Source organism: Rhinoderma darwinii, chromosome 13 (assembly GCF_050947455.1).
Source record: "Rhinoderma darwinii isolate aRhiDar2 chromosome 13, aRhiDar2.hap1, whole genome shotgun sequence".
NCBI lineage: Eukaryota > Metazoa > Chordata > Amphibia > Anura > Rhinodermatidae > Rhinoderma > Rhinoderma darwinii.
Window position 1 is genome coordinate 6,033,292 of NC_134699.1, and position 12,968 is coordinate 6,046,259.

At 46.0% G+C, this 12,968-nt stretch overlaps 1 protein-coding gene across 2 annotated transcripts in view; it reads right to left on the bottom strand.

The window, feature by feature from the left end:
- Positions 1-12,107, bottom strand: part of KIF3B (kinesin family member 3B) — a 31,959-nt gene extending 19,852 nt beyond the window's left edge. The window contains exon 1 of one of the 2 annotated variants that reach the window (XM_075846470.1): positions 11,994-12,107. The gene's annotated coding sequence lies outside the window, so the exon portion shown is untranslated. The remainder of the gene's footprint in view (positions 1-11,993) is intronic. The other variant, XM_075846469.1, reaches the window with a different exon arrangement.
- Positions 12,108-12,968: the final 861 nt, after the last annotated feature.

Genomic DNA, 12,968 nt, shown 5'->3' on the forward strand with positions numbered 1-12,968 from the left:
AGATACCACCTCATCATGTACCAGATACCACCTCATCATGTACCAGATACCACCTCATCACATCATGTACCAGATACCACCTCATCACGTCATGTACCAGATACCACCTCATTACATCACATACCAGATACCACCTCATCACATCATGTACCAGATACCACCTCATCACGTCATGTACCAGATACCACCTCATCACATCATGTACCAGATATCACCTCATCACATCATGTACCAGATATCACCTCATCACATCATGTACCAGATACCACCTCATCACATCATGTACCAGATACCACCTCATCACGTCGTGTACCAGATACCACCTCATCATATCATGTACCAGATACCACCTCATCACGTCATGTACCAGATATCACCTCATCACATCATGCACCAGATACCACCTCATCACATCATGTACCAGATACCACCTCATCACATCATGTACCAGATACCACCTCATCATGTACCAGATACCACCTCATCATGTACCAGATACCACCTCATCGCACCATGTGCCAGATACCACCTCATCACATCATGTACCAGATACCACCTCATCACGTCATGTACCAGATACCACCTCATCACATCATGTACCAGATATCACCTCATCACATCGTGTACCAGATATCACCTCATCACATCATATACCAGATACCACCTCATCACACCATGTACCAGATATCACCTCATCACATCATGTACCAGATACCACCTCATCACATCATGTACCAGATACCACCTCATCACATCGTGTACCAGATATCACCTCATCACATCGTGTACCAGATATCACCTCATCACATCATGTACCAGATACCACCTCATCACGTCATGTACCAGATACCACCTCATCACATCATGTACCAGATACCACCTCATCACATCATGTACCAGATACCACCTCATCACATCATGTACCAGATACCACCTCATCATGTACCAGATACCACCTCATCATGTACCAGATACCATCTCATCACATCATGTACCAGATACCACCTCATCACATCATGTACCAGATACCACCTCATCATGTACCAGATACCACCTCATCATGTACCAGATACCATCTCATCACATCATGTACCAGATACCACCTCATCACATCATGTACCAGATACCATCTCATCACATCATGTACCAGATACCACCTCATCACATCATGTACCAGATACCACCTCATCACATCATGTACCAGATACCACCTCATCACATCGTGTACCAGATACCACCTCATCACATCGTGTACCCGATATCACCTCATCACATCATGTACCAGATACCACCTCATCACGTCATGTACCAGATACCACCTCATCACATCATGTACCAGATATCACCTGATCACATCATGTACCAGATACCACCTCATCACATCATGTACCAGATACCACCTCATCACGTCGTGTACCAGATACCACCTCATCATATCATGTACCAGATACCACCTCATCACGTCATGCACCAGATATCACCTCATCACATCATGCACCAGATACCACCTCATCACATCATGTACCAGATACCACCTCATCACACCATGTACCAGATACCACCTCATCACATCATGTACCAGATATCACCTCATCACATCATGTACCAGATACCACCTCATCATGTACCAGATACCACCTCATCACACCATGTACCAGATACCACCTCATCACATCATGTACCAGATACCACCTCATCACGTCATGTACCAGATACCACCTCATCACATCATGTACCAGATATCACCTCATCACATCGTGTACCAGATATCACCTCATCACATCATATACCAGATACCACCTCATCACACCATGTACCAGATATCACCTCATCACATCACGCACCAGATACCACCTCATAACATCACGTACCAGATACCACCTCATCACATCATGTACCAGATACCACCTCATCACATCATGTACCAGATACCACCTCATCACATCATGTACCAGATACCACCTCATCACATCATGTACCAGATACCACCTCATCACAACGTGTACCAGATACCACCTCATCACATCATGTACCAGATACCACCTCATCACATCATGTACCAGATACCACCTCATCACATCATGTACCAGATACCACCTCATCACATCATGTACCAGATACCACCTCATCACACCATGTACCAGATATCACCTCATCACATCACGCACCAGATATCACCTCATCACACCATGTACCAGATACCACCTCATCACACCATGTACCAGATACCACCTCATCACACCATGTACCAGATATCACCTCATCACATCGTGTACCAGATACCACCTCATCACATCACGCACCAGATACCACCTCATAACATCACGTACCAGATACCACCTCATCACATCATGTACCAGATACCACCTCATCACATCATGTACCAGATACCACCTCATCACATCATGTACCAGATACCACCTCATCACATCATGTACCAGATACCACCTCATCACAACGTGTACCAGATACCACCTCATCACATCATGTACCAGATACCACCTCATCACATCATGTACCAGATACCACCTCATCACATCATGTACCAGATACCACCTCATCACATCATGTACCAGATATCACCTCATCACATCATGTACCAGATACCACCTCATCACACCATGTACCAGATACCACCTCATCACATCATGTACCAGATATCACCTCATCACACCATGTACCAGATATCACCTCATCACGTCATGTACCAGATACCACCTCATCACATCACATACCAGATACCACCTCATCACATCGTGTACCAGATACCACCTCATCATGTACCAGATATCACCTCATCACGTCGTGTACCAGATACCACCTCATCACATCATGCACCAGATACCACCTCATCACGTCGTGTACCAGATACCACCTCATCATATCATGTACCAGATACCACCTCATCACGTCATGTACCAGATACCACCTCATCACATCATGTACCAGATACCACCTCATCACATCATGTACCAGATATCACCTCATCACATCGTGTACCAGATACCACCTCATCACGTCATGTACCAGATACCACCTCATCACATCATGTACCAGATATCACCTCATCACATCATGTACCAGATACCACCTCATCACACCATGTACCAGATACCACCTCATCACATCATGTACCAGATATCACCTCATCACACCATGTACCAGATATCACCTCATCACGTCATGTACCAGATATCACCTCATCACGTCGTGTACCAGATACCACCTCATCACATCGTGTACCAGATACCACCTCATCATGTACCAGATACCACCTCATCACACCATGTACCAGATATCACCTCATCACATCATGCACCAGATACCACCTCATCACGTCGTGTACCAGATACCACCTCATCATATCATGTACCAGATACCACCTCATCACGTCATGTACCAGATACCACCTCATCACATCATGTACCAGATACCACCTCATCACATCATGTACCAGATATCACCTCATCACATCGTGTACCAGATACCACCTCATCACGTCATGTACCAGATACCACCTCATCACATCATGTACCAGATACCACCTCATCACACCATGTACCAGATATCACCTCATCACGTCATGTACCAGATACCACCTCATCACATCACATACCAGATACCACCTCATCATGTACCAGATACCACCTCATCACATCGTGTACCAGATACCACCTCATCACATCGTGTACCAGATACCACCTCATCATGTACCAGATACCACCTCATCACATCATGTACCAGATATCACCTCATCACATCATGTACCAGATATCACCTCATCACATCATGTACCAGATACCACCTCATCACGTCATGTACCAGATATCACCTCATCACATCATGTACCAGATACCACCTCATCACATCATGTACCAGATACCACCTCATCACGTCATGTACCAGATACCACCTCATCACACCATGTACCAGATACCACCTCATCACATCATGTACCAGATATCACCTCATCACACCATGTACCAGATACCACCTCATCACATCATGTACCAGATACCACCTCATCACATCATGTACCAGATACCACCTCATCACGTCATGTACCAGATACCACCTCATCACGTCGTGTACCAGATACCACCTCATCACACCATGTACCAGATATCACCTCATCACGTCATGTACCAGATACCACCTCATCACATCATGTACCAGATATCACCTCATCACATCATGTACCAGATATCACCTCATCACATCATGTACCAGATACCACCTCATCACGTCATGTACCAGATATCACCTCATCACATCATGTACCAGATACCACCTCATCACATCATGTACCAGATACCACCTTATGTACCAGATACCACCTCATCACGTCATGTACCAGATACCACCTCATCACACCATGTACCAGATACCACCTCATCACATCATGTACCAGATATCACCTCATCACGTCATGTACCAGATACCACCTCATCACACCATGTACCAGATACCACCTCATCACATCATGTACCAGATATCACCTCATCACACCATGTACCAGATACCACCTCATCACATCATGTACCAGATACCACCTCATCACATCATGTACCAGATACCACCTCATCACGTCATGTACCAGATACCACCTCATCACGTCGTGTACCAGATACCACCTCATCACACCATGTACCAGATATCACCTCATCACGTCATGTACCAGATACCACCTCATCACATCATGTACCAGATATCACCTCATCACATCATGTACCAGATATCACCTCATCACATCATGTACCAGATATCACCTCATCACATCATGTACCAGATACCACCTCATCACACCGTGTACCAGATACCACCTCATCATGTACCAGATATCACCTCATCACGTCGTGTACCAGATACCACCTCATCACGTCATGTACCAGATACCACCTCATCACATCGTGTACCAGATACCACCTCATCATGTACCAGATATCACCTCATCACGTCATGTACCAGATATCACCTCATCACATCATGTACCAGATACCACCTCATCACATCATGTACCAGATACCACCTTATGTACCAGATACCACCTCATCACGTCATGTACCAGATACCACCTCATCACACCATGTACCAGATACCACCTCATCACATCATGTACCAGATATCACCTCATCACATCATGTACCAGATACCACCTCATCACGTCGTGTACCAGATATCACCTCATCACGTCGTGTACCAGATACCACCTCATCACGTCGTGTACCAGATATCACCTCATCACGTCGTGTACCAGATATCACCTCATCACATCATGTACCAGATACCACCTCATCACATCGTGTACCAGATACCACCTCATCACATCATGTACCAGATATCACCTCATCACGTCATGTACCAGATACCACCTCATCACATCATGTACCAGATATCACCTCATCACATCATGTACCAGATATCACCTCATCACATCATGTACCAGATACCACCTCATCACACCGTGTACCAGATACCACCTCATCATGTACCAGATATCACCTCATCACGTCGTGTACCAGATACCACCTCATCACGTCATGTACCAGATACCACCTCATCACATCGTGTACCAGATACCACCTCATCATGTACCAGATATCACCTCATCACGTCGTGTACCAGATACCACCTCATCACGTCGTGTACCAGATACCACCTCATCACACCATGTACCAGATATCACCTCATCACGTCATGTACCAGATACCACCTCATCACATCATGTACCAGATATCACCTCATCACATCATGTACCAGATACCACCTCATCTCATCATGTACCAGATACCACCTCATCACATCATGTACCAGATATCACCTCATCACATCATGTACCAGATACCACCTCATCACGTCATGTACCAGATATCACCTCATCACATCATGTACCAGATACCACCTCATCACATCATGTACCAGATACCACCTCATCACGTCGTGTACCAGATACCACCTCATCACACCATGTACCAGATACCACCTCATCACATCATGTACCAGATATCACCTCATCACATCATGTACCAGATATCACCTCATCACATCATGTACCAGATATCACCTCATCACATCATGTACCAGATACCACCTCATCACACCATGTACCAGATATCACATCATGTACCAGATATCACCTCATCACATCATGTACCAGATATCACCTCATCACATCATGTACCAGATATCACCTCATCACATCATGTACCAGATACCACCTCATCACGTCGTGTACCAGATACCACCTCATCACACCATGTACCAGATACCACCTCATCACATCATGTACCAGATATCACCTCATCACATCACGCACCAGATATCACCTCATCACACCATGTACCAGATACCACCTCATCACACCATGTACCAGATACCACCTCATCACACCATGTACCAGATATCACCTCATCACATCGTGTACCAGATACCACCTCATCACATCACGCACCAGATACCACCTCATAACATCACGTACCAGATACCACCTCATCACATCATGTACCAGATACCACCTCATCACATCATGTACCAGATACCACCTCATCACATCATGTACCAGATACCACCTCATCACATCATGTACCAGATACCACCTCATCACAACATGTACCAGATACCACCTCATCACATCATGTACCAGATACCACCTCATCACGTACCAGATACCACCTCATCACATCATGTACCAGATACCACCTCATCACATCATGTACCAGATATCACCTCATCACATCATGTACCAGATACCACCTCATCACACCATGTACCAGATACCACCTCATCACATCATGTACCAGATATCACCTCATCACACCATGTACCAGATATCACCTCATCACGTCATGTACCAGATACCACCTCATCACATCACATACCAGATACCACCTCATCACATCGTGTACCAGATACCACCTCATCATGTACCAGATATCACCTCATCACGTCGTGTACCAGATACCACCTCATCACATCATGCACCAGATACCACCTCATCACGTCGTGTACCAGATACCACCTCATCATATCATGTACCAGATACCACCTCATCACGTCATGTACCAGATACCACCTCATCACATCATGTACCAGATACCACCTCATCACATCATGTACCAGATATCACCTCATCACATCGTGTACCAGATACCACCTCATCACGTCATGTACCAGATACCACCTCATCACATCATGTACCAGATATCACCTCATCACATCATGTACCAGATACCACCTCATCACACCATGTACCAGATACCACCTCATCACATCATGTACCAGATATCACCTCATCACACCATGTACCAGATATCACCTCATCACGTCATGTACCAGATATCACCTCATCACGTCGTGTACCAGATACCACCTCATCACATCGTGTACCAGATACCACCTCATCATGTACCAGATACCACCTCATCACACCATGTACCAGATACCACCTCATCACATCACATACCAGATACCACCTCATCATGTACCAGATACCACCTCATCACATCGTGTACCAGATACCACCTCATCACATCGTGTACCAGATACCACCTCATCATGTACCAGATACCACCTCATCACATCATGTACCAGATATCACCTCATCACATCATGTACCAGATATCACCTCATCACATCATGTACCAGATACCACCTCATCACGTCATGTACCAGATATCACCTCATCACATCATGTACCAGATACCACCTCATCACATCATGTACCAGATACCACCTCATCACGTCATGTACCAGATACCACCTCATCACACCATGTACCAGATACCACCTCATCACATCATGTACCAGATATCACCTCATCACACCATGTACCAGATACCACCTCATCACATCATGTACCAGATACCACCTCATCACATCATGTACCAGATACCACCTCATCACGTCATGTACCAGATACCACCTCATCACGTCGTGTACCAGATACCACCTCATCACACCATGTACCAGATATCACCTCATCACGTCATGTACCAGATACCACCTCATCACATCATGTACCAGATATCACCTCATCACATCATGTACCAGATATCACCTCATCACATCATGTACCAGATACCACCTCATCACGTCATGTACCAGATATCACCTCATCACATCATGTACCAGATACCACCTCATCACATCATGTACCAGATACCACCTTATGTACCAGATACCACCTCATCACGTCATGTACCAGATACCACCTCATCACACCATGTACCAGATACCACCTCATCACATCATGTACCAGATATCACCTCATCACGTCATGTACCAGATACCACCTCATCACACCATGTACCAGATACCACCTCATCACATCATGTACCAGATATCACCTCATCACACCATGTACCAGATACCACCTCATCACATCATGTACCAGATACCACCTCATCACATCATGTACCAGATACCACCTCATCACGTCATGTACCAGATACCACCTCATCACGTCGTGTACCAGATACCACCTCATCACACCATGTACCAGATATCACCTCATCACGTCATGTACCAGATACCACCTCATCACATCATGTACCAGATATCACCTCATCACATCATGTACCAGATATCACCTCATCACATCATGTACCAGATACCACCTCATCACGTCATGTACCAGATATCACCTCATCACATCATGTACCAGATACCACCTCATCACATCATGTACCAGATACCACCTTATGTACCAGATACCACCTCATCACGTCATGTACCAGATACCACCTCATCACACCATGTACCAGATACCACCTCATCACATCATGTACCAGATATCACCTCATCACATCATGTACCAGATACCACCTCATCACGTCGTGTACCAGATATCACCTCATCACGTCGTGTACCAGATACCACCTCATCACGTCGTGTACCAGATATCACCTCAACACGTCGTGTACCAGATATCACCTCATCACATCATGTACCAGATACCACCTCATCACATCGTGTACCAGATACCACCTCATCACATCATGTACCAGATATCACCTCATCACGTCATGTACCAGATACCACCTCATCACATCATGTACCAGATATCACCTCATCACATCATGTACCAGATATCACCTCATCACATCATGTACCAGATACCACCTCATCACACCGTGTACCAGATACCACCTCATCATGTACCAGATATCACCTCATCACGTCGTGTACCAGATACCACCTCATCACGTCATGTACCAGATACCACCTCATCACATCGTGTACCAGATACCACCTCATCATGTACCAGATATCACCTCATCACGTCGTGTACCAGATACCACCTCATCACGTCGTGTACCAGATACCACCTCATCACACCATGTACCAGATATCACCTCATCACGTCATGTACCAGATACCACCTCATCACATCATGTACCAGATATCACCTCATCACATCATGTACCAGATACCACCTCATCTCATCATGTACCAGATACCACCTCATCACATCATGTACCAGATATCACCTCATCACATCATGTACCAGATACCACCTCATCACGTCATGTACCAGATATCACCTCATCACATCATGTACCAGATACCACCTCATCACATCATGTACCAGATACCACCTCATCACGTCGTGTACCAGATACCACCTCATCACACCATGTACCAGATACCACCTCATCACATCATGTACCAGATATCACCTCATCACATCATGTACCAGATATCACCTCATCACATCATGTACCAGATATCACCTCATCACATCATGTACCAGATACCACCTCATCACACCATGTACCAGATATCACATCATGTACCAGATATCACCTCATCACATCATGTACCAGATATCACCTCATCACATCATGTACCAGATATCACCTCATCACATCATGTACCAGATACCACCTCATCACATCATGTACCAGATATCACATCATGTACCAGATATCACCTCATCACATCATGTACCAGATATCACCTCATCACATCATGTACCAGATACCACCTCATCACATCGTGTACCAGATACCACCTCATCATGTACCAGATATCACCTCATCACGTCGTGTACCAGATACCAGCTCATCACATCATGTACCAGATACCACCTCATCACGTCATGTACCAGATACCACCTCATCACGTCGTGTACCAGATACCACCTCATCACACCATGTACCAGATATCACCTCATCACGTCATGTACCAGATATCACCTCATCACATCATGTACCAGATACCACCTCATCACATCATGTACCAGATATCACCTCATCACATCATGTACCAGATATCACCTCATCACATCATGTACCAGATACCACCTCATCACGTCATGTACCAGATATCACCTCATCACATCATGTACCAGATATCACATCATGTACCAGATACCACCTCATCACGTCATGTACCAGATACCACCTCATCACACCATGTACCAGATACCACCTCATCACATCATGTACCAGATACCACCTCATCACGTCATGTACCAGATACCACCTCATCACATCATGTACCAGATATCACCTCATCACATCATGTACCAGATACCACCTCATGTACCAGATACCACCTCATCACATCATGTACCAGATATCACCTCATCACATCATGTACCAGATACCACCTCATCACGTCATGTATCAGATATCACCTCATCACATCATGTACCAGATATCACATCATGTACCAGATACCACCTCATCACGTCATGTACCAGATACCACCTCATCACACCATGTACCAGATACCACCTCATGTACCAGATACCACCTCATCACATCATGTACCAGATATCACCTCATCACATCATGTACCAGATACCACCTCATCACATCGTGTACCCGATATCACCTCATCACATCATGTACCAGATACCACCTCATCACATCATGTACCAGATATCACCTCATCACATCATGTACCAGATACCACCTCATCACAACGTGTACCAGATATCACCTCATCACATCATGTACCAGATACCACCTCATCACATCATGTACCAGATACCACCTCATCACATCATGTACCAGATATCACCTCATCACATCATGTACCAGATACCACCTCATCACACCATATACCAGATACCACCTCATCACATCATGTACCAGATACCACCTCATCACATCATGTACCAGATATCACCTCATCACATCATGTACCAGATACCACCTCATCACATCATGTACCAGATACCACCTCATCACATCATGTACCAGATATCACCTCATCACATCATGTACCAGATACCACCTCATCACACCATGTACCAGATACCACCTCATCACCTCATCACATCGTGTACCAGATATCACCTCATCACGTCGTGTACCAGATACCACCTCATCACATCATGTACCAGATACCACCTCATCACATCATGTACCAGATACCACCTCATCACATCATGTACCAGATACCACCTCATCACATCATGTACCAGATACCACCTCATCACATCATGTACCAGATACCACCTCATCACGTCGTGTACCAGATATCACCTCATCACGTCGTGTACCAGATACCACCTCATCACGTCGTGTACCAGATATCACCTCATCACGTCGTGTACCAGGTGCACCAGGCCAGGCACTAGACACGATGTCACTAAATAAGTTAGGTAGGACATCATCATGGCAGACACTAGCTATGACATCATTCAGTTTGGTAGGTATGAGATCATCACATCAAGCACATGGACATGTCAGTGAATCAGGTAGGTATGACATCACATCAGACACTAGTTATGACATCATTCAGCAAGGTCGGTATGACATCATCACATCAGGCTGGCAGCTATGAGCTGGTACTTAGGTGGCACACCCAGAGGCACTCATGAATACAGCAGCGCCCGGTAGCTGGTATACATTACCCTGCCTCCTCCTGTGCTCCCTGCACCAAGGCCATGCTGCTGCCCGCTCCCGTGCCCGGCCGCCGCCCCGCTGTGTACAGACTCCCCCCTACAATAGCCCTTGTGACCCCCAGGATCTGTCCCTCACCTGCCATGTCCCGGCAGCAGGTCACTCTGTCCAGGCGCCGGATGCCGACTGACCGCCGGCTCTCACTTCCTTAGCAACAGGCCCGGCGACGACGCGCTCACTTCCTTAGTAACGGCTAACAGGCCTCGGCTTGTACTTCCTTAGAAACGGCAGCGTGACCACGCCCATACTGTAGAACTACGCCCATATGCTGCAGTCTTTTCGCCCGATGGTGACAGCTGTATTCCTCCCAGCATTCCCTGCTGATCTGTCAATGCTGGGAGTTGTAGTCCCCCTACATCAGTGCTTCAGTATTCAATCTCATAGTTTTACCATATATGGATCACCAATCTCCTGAGATGCTAGAATATGCTGGGACTTGCAGTACCGCAGGTTTTCTGGACGTAATAGGCCCCATACATGAATCGGTCACCGTACTTGCGCGCCATTTCTAGGGACTGACGTCACGCTGTTGTGTCGTTGACGTAAATTGGGGAATAAAATGTATGGAAAATTGAAGGTTCCCATAGACGCAGTTTCAGAATGGCGCTGGCAACCGTAGTTAAACTACACTCCGTAAGAGGGGTTGTCATGGAGACGGATCCAAATCACCATCCACACAACTACCAGGGAGGATGTAGATATTGATGCGGATGGTGATTTATCTACACCAGGTCGTCATGGCAACACTCCACAAGACAGAAATCACCTCAGTAGTGCAGCCTCAGGCTTTGGGCCTGTAACTTCAAGGGATCGGATCTCAGTATTGTCAGGACAACTCTTTACCATTGACCTCATTAGAGAATATGGGTGTCTGAGTGGGGAATGGAAAGCCCCTCTAACAGCCAAAGTGTCACAGGGGCCGTAGTAGCACACCAGGGGGTCTGTATTGGGGTGGACACATGTAATTACAGGGGTACGGCTGATGGCACATCTACCTGTGTGGTCTATGGCGAAGGGGATCGGCCCATACGCCCCGCTGCCTCATATGAAAGT